The sequence below is a fragment of the Tiliqua scincoides genome, chromosome 9 (genome assembly GCF_035046505.1).
Source record: "Tiliqua scincoides isolate rTilSci1 chromosome 9, rTilSci1.hap2, whole genome shotgun sequence".
Taxonomy (NCBI): domain Eukaryota; kingdom Metazoa; phylum Chordata; class Lepidosauria; order Squamata; family Scincidae; genus Tiliqua; species Tiliqua scincoides.
Window position 1 is genome coordinate 38,645,403 of NC_089829.1, and position 8,946 is coordinate 38,654,348.

General features: G+C 43.9%; 1 pseudogene; it reads right to left on the reverse strand.

The window, feature by feature from the left end:
• Positions 1–7,903: 7,903 nt before the first annotated feature.
• LOC136660829 (5S ribosomal RNA) lies at positions 7,904–8,023 on the reverse strand (annotated as a pseudogene).
• Between the last annotated feature and the right edge of the window lie 923 nt (positions 8,024–8,946).

Genomic DNA, 8,946 nt, shown 5'->3' on the forward strand with positions numbered 1-8,946 from the left:
AGAAATTGTGATCCTTTCTGACTGTGGTAACATTGTGAACCTTCAACGAGTGTCCAGGCACCGGGACGACCAAGTCAGCAGAATGCGACAACGGACCACCCGGACTTCTCTGTCACTGTTCCTCCTAAGCGGCAATATGCTGTGACTTGTGACGATTGTGCCAGAAGACCAAAGTGACACTTGACCACATCGTGACAACACCAGAAAAGATTTGGCATTTGCAATTAACATTTGAAGGGCACAGACGCAGACAGTGCCAGGCAGATTATATAAACCTCATAGACATCACTGGAGTGAATGATCTCGCGAGGGAGGCGAGTGCACGATCGTTGTTTTCTAAATGCATTCTTGTCAATGCTTCAACCGCTGCAGATACTGGTTGAGAGATAAAGGGACTTCATTTCTTTTCTATTCCTTTTTTATTTTAGAAAAAGATAGAAATTAACATTCATAGCAAAGAATGTGTCTTAGATAATGCAGTAAAATCATGAATCGTATCTTTATTTAAAAAAAAAATTGTCCTGATAACGCAATAGCTTATATAGGATTGAGCCATTCAAATCTATGGGGTCCACTGCAGTGGTGTCGAGTTTGTGTCACCTGCTGCAGGAAGCCAGTGTGTCACCCGCCATGATGAACCTCCTCCCATGCAGTGAGTGGGGCAATGGGTGTGGTGAAGTACCACTGCCGCCGCTGGTGTTTTGGCTATAACTTTCGACAGAGTAGAAATATTTCAACATGGTTTGTTTCATTGCATTCTGCATGAAATCACACATTGATTGATATATAGCATGATGTTGTTATTCAAAAATACCAAGATTTTTAAAATTTTGGTCAGTTACCTTCCTTATGAGGAAAGGCTACGGCGTTTGGGCTTCTTCAGCCTAGAAAAGAGGTGCCTGAGGGGGGACATGACTGAGACATACAAAATTATGCATGGGAAGGATAAAGTGGATAGAGAGATGCTCTTTACACTCTCACATAACACCAGAACCAGGGGACATCCTCTAAAATTGAGTGTTGGGGGGGGGGGGTTAGAACAGACAAAAGAAAATATTTCTTTACTCAGTGTGTAGTTGGTCTATGGAACTCCTTGCCACAGGATGTGGTGATGGCGTCTGGCCTGGACACCTTTAAAAGGGGATTGGACAAGTTTCTGGAGGAAAAAATCCATTATAGGTTACAAGCCATGATGTGCAGGTACAACCTCCTGATTTTAGAAATGGGCTACGTCAGAATGCCAGATGCAAGGGAGGGCACCAGGATGAGGTCTCTTGTTATCTGGTGTGCTCCCTGGGGCATTTGGTGGGCCGCTGTGAGATACAGGAAACTGGACTAGATGGGCCTATGGCCTGATCCAGTGGGGCCATTCTTATGTTGTTATGTAGTATCACCCTCCCCTATGCATGTCACCCGGTGCAGACCGCACCCCCCGCCAGCAATGCCACTGTGCATTGCATTGTACATCATGATTGTACATCATTGCATTGTACATACATTGCTGATGATCACCAGTTGTCAGATTTCATTGAAATTGACAAATACCTTGAATGCTTTACAGTGAAAAGTTAGTGTGGCTCCTCCTATTCCTTCCCATCATTTTACCGACTATTTGTTCATTGCTGGGCAAAACGTTGATTTTTGCCTATTAGGAAGCAACAACCTGGCACTTACAAAGTAACATATATAGAATCATTCATTGCATTTTAACAGGTATTATTTTGGAGATATAGTTCAATTTGTGTGTGTGTGTTTTTTAAGCAGATGGAGTAGCTATTTTTAACAGATGAAATAACACCTGGTTAACTTATTTCCAAGAGTGGTGCAACCTATTACTAGACCACACACAACAATACCTATCTCTGAAAAAGCAGATTTGTGATGGACCAGGAACTGCTCTTCTATTCTGGGCTTGATGGACACTGGTTAAGAGCCTACATGCATCACAGGGTCTATAACGACAAGCTGACCCCAATATTAATCAGTCATGACATTTCTCCCTCATTTGCAAATGGGTAAGGTAAGAGCCACAGCCCACTGTCTGTTGCCTGCTGCTTATAAGCTTGAGGGGACCAATCCAGCCCTTTGCCTCAGGGCTTCAAGCAATCTGGTGACAGCTGTGTTATTACTCTCCTCACTCACCCACCCCCACACAGGATCTATTTCTAAGCAGATAGTTAGGCAGCCTACTTACAGCCCAATCTTATGCATGTCTACTCAGAAGTAAGTCCCATTAGAGTCAATGGGGCTTACTCCCAGGAAAGTGTGGATAGGATTGGGCTGTCCTTCTCTTCCTTGTTCAAGTGATCATTACACCAGCAAGCTGACTGAATCAATACACCTCGCCATAGCATCAGTTATGGACCTGGCCACTATGCTACACCATTCTGCAGGTCTGCAACATGCCACCCCTGTGCATCACACTGCCCCTCCCCCAGGGGCACATATTTACCTGGGTGCACACAACCTCATGCAATGCTCTGAACTGCTCCAAGAGCCTTCTGAGGCTTCTGGCATTATCTTAAAAGGTACTTCTGGTTTTCCAATGAAAACTGGAAGTACTCTTTTAAGGATGTTCCTCAGATGGTTTTAGGAGCAGTTCGGAGTACCAACCAGGGCTTTGCCTGCCTGAAGAATGGCTCCAAAGGGCAGGTGGTGGCAGCACAGCGGGTGGAGGTGGCAGCGGTGGGGGGCACAGCAGACATGGCACCTGGGGATTTTGCCCCTCCACCCTCCCAGTTCCACCACTGCATAGCATAGCGGAATGCAGTAAACTAGACAGCAACTGTGCCAAGGCACAAAAAGACTCCCACTCAGCTGGTTGGTTGGTTGGTTGTCTTACACTGAGATGTGGCTAAGGAGAACTTTAGATAATGTCTTCAAATGTCTGCTCTCCATGATATGCATGTGCCCATGTGGCTCAAGTGTTTTAACATTTCTTTATTACTTAATTATTAGCATTATTAATAATAATTAGTATTTAGTATTAGTATGGGGCCAGCGGGCATGAACATGCAGGTGTAAATGATTCTGTAACTCACATAAGCATGGAGTCTTTGCCAGCTTCTAAAATATTCATTGGTGCCCTTGAGGAAGGCTGTGCTGAAACATGTTGGGCAGAAGTGCATTCAAGAATGAACACCTTTTGGCTCTGCTTGAAGCCAGGTCTCATTTTTGCTCTTTTTTTCATTTGCTGCTGTCCCCCGCCCCAAATGAAAGCAGCAAATTTTCATTTCGCTTACTCCTACTCCCCACATTTATTGATCATGGGTTTGTCATCTGAAAAGGGTTTCTGTGAAGCTATCCAGTGGAATGGACTTTTTCCTAGACCTCTTTTGACTTCTGGGCTTCCAACATTGCTCTTGAGGAAGGGAGGGAAGTGATTTGCCCAGGGCCACACAGTGAGCCCATGACAGAGACTGATCTATTGTCACCCAATTCACTGCCAGAGTTATGCGCTATATAAGTCTCAAACTCTTTTGGCTGTCTCTCAAATCTCAACTCTTTTGGCTGTCTCTACAGCAAAGTATCCTACACTATATCCAATGGGAACTGTATATAATTACAGGTGTCCATCCTTCCCCCCACATCTGCACAGGATCCATTCCAACCTCCCCCCAAGGAAACCATGGATATGGGGAAACTCTATCTCCATGGCCACTTGCAGCCACCCACGCCCCTCACATGCATTAATGTGGTTTAGGGCCAAATCCTATCCAATTTTCTAGTGCTGGTGCAGCTGTGCCAATGCAGTATGCACTGCATTCTCCAGTGGAGCAGCAGTCACTGAGGCCTCCTCAAGGTTTGGGAATATTTGTCCCCTTACCTTGGGGTGCATTGCAACTGCACTGGTGCTGGAAAATTGGACAGGACTGGGTTCTTAGTTGCTTACCACTTCGAAAATGTTTCTTCCGTTCCTCAAAACGGCCATGGTGCCAGAAGATTAGAGGATAGCAAATGTCACGCCTATTTTTAAAAAGGGAAAGAGGGGGGACCCGGGAAACTATAGGCCGGTCAGCCTAACATCCATACCGGGTAAGATGGTGGAATGCCTCATCAAAGATAGGATCTCAAAACACATAGACGAACAGGCCTTGCTGAGGGAGAGTCAGCATGGCTTCTGTAAGGGTAAGTCTTGCCTCACAAACCTTATAGAATTCTTTGAAAAGGTCAACAGGCATGTGGATGTGGGAGAACCCATGGACATTATATATCTGGACTTTCAGAAGGTGTTTGACACGGTCCCTCACCAAAGGCTACTGAAAAAACTCCACAGTCAGGGAATTAGAGGACAGGTCCTCTCGTGGATTGAGAACTGGTTGGAGGCCAGGAAGCAGAGAGTGGGTGTCAATGGGCAATTTTCACAATGGAGAGAGGTGAAAAGCGGTGTGCCCCAAGGATCTGTCCTGGGACCGGTGCTTTTCAACCTCTTCATAAATGACCTGGAGACAGGGGTGAGCAGTGAAGTGGCTAAGTTTGCAGATGACACCAAACTTTTCCGAGTTTTGAAGACCAGAAGTGATTGTGAGGAGCTCCAGAAGGATCTCTCCAGACTGGCAGAATGGGCAGCAAAATGGCAGATGCGCTTCAATGTCAGTAAGTGTAAAGTCATGCACATTGGGGCAAAAAATCAAAACTTTAGATATAGGCTGATGGATTCTGAGCTGTCTGTGACAGATCAGGAGAGAGATCTTGGGGTGGTGGTGGACAGGTCGATGAAAGTGTCGACCCAATGTGCGGCGGCAGTAAAGAAGGCCAATTCTATGCTTGGGATCATTAGGAAGGGTATTGAGAACAAAACGGCTAATATTATAATGCCGTTGTACAAATCGATGGTAAGGCCACACCTGGAGTATTGTGTCCAGTTCTGGTCGCCACATCTCAAAAAAGACATAGTGGAAATGGAAAAGGTGCAAAAGAGAGCGACTAAGATGATTACGGGGCTGGGGCACCTTCCTTATGAGGAAAGGCTACGGCGTTTGGGTCTCTTCAGCCTAGAAAAGAGATGCCTGAGGGGGAACATGATTGAGACATACAAAATTATGCAGGGGATGGACAGAGTGGATAGGGAGATGCTCTTTATACTCTCACATAATACCAGAACCAGGGGACATCCACTAAAATTGAGTGTTGGGCGGGTTAGGACAGACAAAAGAAAATATTTCTTTACTCAGCGTGTGGTCGGTCTGTGGAACTCCTTGCCACAGGATGTGGTGATGGCATCTAGCCTAGACGCCTTTAAAAGGGAATTGGACAAGTTTCTGGAGGAAAAATCCATTATAGGTTACAAGCCATGATGTGTATGCACAACCTCCTGATTTTAGAAATGGGCTATGTCAGAAGGCCAGATGCAAGGGAGGGCACCAGGATGAGGTCTCTTGTTATCTGGTGTGCTCCCTGGGCATTTGGTGGGCCGCTGTGAGATACAGGAAGCTGGACTAGATGGGCCTATGGCCTGATCCAGTGGGGCTGTTCTTATGTTCTTATGTTCCTTTTACAGGTCACTATAAGCATGCAAGCTTATAGCACATGCAGGCAAGCTGCAATCAGCCTGAATGCTTGAAAAGTCTAGATTGAATGCTTACAGGAAGCAGGAAGTTAACAGCTTCTGGTTAACATTCGATCTAGTCTCTTCAAGCATTCAGGCTGCCTGCAGCCTGCCTGCATGTCACACTATAAGCTTGCATGCTTATAGTGACCTGTAAAAGGAAGCCACATTTTTACAGCAGTAAGCACCTATGCAACGTTAACGCAATGCAATGCAATGCAATGACTGGTGGCCACCTTGAATGTTTTAATTTTGTTTTCTTGATGGATTGTTTTATGCCAATAAAGGTGGAATGAATGAATGAATGAAAAAGTTAAGGGGTACTGAGGGTGCAGGGGGCCAGATCCATAGAAAAGTGAAACAATGGATATGGGATCTGCAAATATGGGGGGCTGCCCATACAGTGAAGAACTTGCAGGAAGATAACTCAAAAATATATTTGGGAGTGCATTGATAGATATTACCTCTTGGAGTCATAGCATAAGTCACAATAAATTTACAATTCCTTTAATTTCCCTTGGAGGATCTGCTGGGCTCATATGGACACTGTCAGGGAGAGGACTGAGGCTGGTGTTGCTTGACTTGAAGTGGAGTCTCTGCCCTTCAGTAACATGGGGCCTCAGGGCTCCCAGTGTGGCTAGGAAGTGGGGACCAAAGGCTGGACCTTTCTCCCTCCATTTTGCTCCTGAGCTATGACAGCCCTTCTGGTATTTGCAGTGTGCTATCATGTCCCCTCTCAGCTATCATGTCCCCATGTCTTCTGTAGGCTAAACATACCCAGTTCCCTCAACCTTTCCTCGTAGGACTTAATCTACAGGTTGTTGGGACAGTGGAACAAAGCCCTACACTGGATCCCCCATGGCACTTCTCACCAGCCCCTGATGGTGCTACCAGCATTGAGGATTCGATGGTGGGCCCCTGATAGGCTTGGATCCTTGACCAGTGCTCAACTTGGCTGACCATTGATGCCACATTGGGTTTAGTATGTTTGCTTTACATGGGAAGGGACCACTTCTCTCCACTTCATCATACCTCTTTAATTCATGAATTCCATCGCTACTGTAGCTACTTCTTTCACAAAAAGCAAAATTTTCTCTTCCCTCATCTCCACCTTTGTTGTTAGAAGAACATGAATCATCGGCTTGCAACAATAACTACAACTGTATCGTGCAAGTCGCATCCATTTATATTTTTTAATGTTAGTTCTTTTGCTCTTGACAAGATGGGCTGTTGTTCTGTCTTTCTTCTGGAACAAGTGTAACATGATTGCTGAAGCAGTTGAATAATTGGTGAAAGCAGAGAAGCAGGTGATTTAAAGGCAGTGAGTGGGGGAGACATTCTTTACAAACTACAGTAAATGCTCTTCCCAAAAAAGGGAAACACAGAATATTTTTCATCACATACTATTTTAGACAGTGTGTGCACGTGCATGAGGGCGTTCATTGCAATGTTTTTGAACCAATGGAAGCTCCACTGAATTGTGATTTGCATCTTACATGGTTTGAAAATAATCGAGGCGGTCTATCTATAGCAAAAGAGGGTTGTTGCGTCAATGCCCTAGCAACAGGCTGGCATCTATGGAAAGCATCATGGTGGACTAGATGGGTCTTTCCCCAAATTGCTCCCAAGTATCCCATGAAATTTGGATACAGTCTTTCAGTACAGCCCAGTTCTCTTGTGCTTTCTTCACTCATCCATAAGCCATGTCCCAAAACAGATGGACCTGGGAAAGTGACACATGTACATATTTTTCTAGAGTTCTAAATGCTTTTATCTCCTTTACTCAGATGCTTTGCCTGATGAGGGGCCTCCAAATTTCATTTGGAGTTTGCTTTTGTTAGAATTTACAGAGCAATAGCACTCTTCTGATCCACACTCTGATTTACACTCTTTGAACTTTTTTGAATTTGAATTTTCAAATTTCAAAAAAACTTTACATTCCCTAACAGCCCCTCCTACCTCCACAACACCCTTTCCCCACCTTATCTACAATGCTCACCTGCCCTGATGGCCATCAGGCAGGATGCAGAAACTGTGGGATAGTACAGGCCCTCCTGCCAATGCTGCTGACACTATGGGTTGCTTTTACAACACCCAGCACCGGCATTTCAGCTGCAGTGATGGTGCATGCAGCCCATAGGTGCATGCTATGACTCACAACTCGAATCACAGAATCAGTGACTCGCGACTTGAGCTTAGTGACTTGAGCACATCCCTGGTCATAAGTAGATTCATTGAAAGAACATTTTATACACAGACAGACAGACAGACAGACAGATAATGCTCATAATATTGTCTACTAAAAGGTAATTCATTTGTGGTTGGCAACCTTCAGTCTCGAAAGACTATGGTATAAGCCTACAGCACCCAGTATTCCCAGGCGGTCTCCCATCCAAGTACTAACCAGGCGTGACCCTGCTTAGCTTCCAAGATCAGATAAGATCGGGCATGTGCAGGGTAACAGTTGCTGCTAATTCATTTAGGCTGCAATCTTATACACACTTTCCTGGGAGGAAGCAGGACTGCTTGAACAGAATGGGACTTCCTTCTAAGAAAACACGCATACACTTGCACCATTTAAATATTATTTTATTGAATCATTCTTTTCTTATTGCAAAAATACATTTCTTCCTCCTTTTAATAAAGTAAATTAATGTGATAGATACTTACCAAAAATGTCTTTTACTGACATACCTGTCAAACCAAATACCAAACCAAACTTGACTTGCTTAGATTTTCTAAAATGCCCCACACCTATGGCTGCTCCATTGGTGACGTGAGAAAACAAATGTGAATCTGCAGCAAATGTAATGAAATTCATTGAAATCCACTGAAATTCTGTTCTGTCTGCAGCCATGTCAGATCCAAGACATTTCTTGATGTTTGAAAAAGTTACAGTCTTTTGCAATAACAAAATATATCTGCTTACATTACTCAAAGAAATGGCTGCCTGCTGCATTTGTAAACTGTGGCTCAAGGTAATGTGTGAATGGAACCACCCACCAAGATTCTTGACTCTCATAGTTAAAATGTTCCAGAAAACCTAATTGATGGAGCTAATTACTTAATAGGATACCATTTCAAATACATGTTTCCTTCCAATTCAAAGCAGACTACAAAAATAACCCAGGCAGGATTAGCTGTGAGCAATTTTCCTTTACAAACAAAACTGATGTTAATAACATTTGAAGTGTTTAAGTAAAATAACCAGATGATGGTGTCCTGTAACAAGTTCTGTATATTATTGGATAATGTATTGTTAATTTATTATTCTTAGTATTATCATTATTGTTACATATCTCTTTTCAGGAAAAAAAAGTCTAAAAGTAGTTTACATAGCAAAGAGAAGAAGGTGGTTCCTTGACCCCCCAAAACTCAAAAACTATTTTTAAACCATT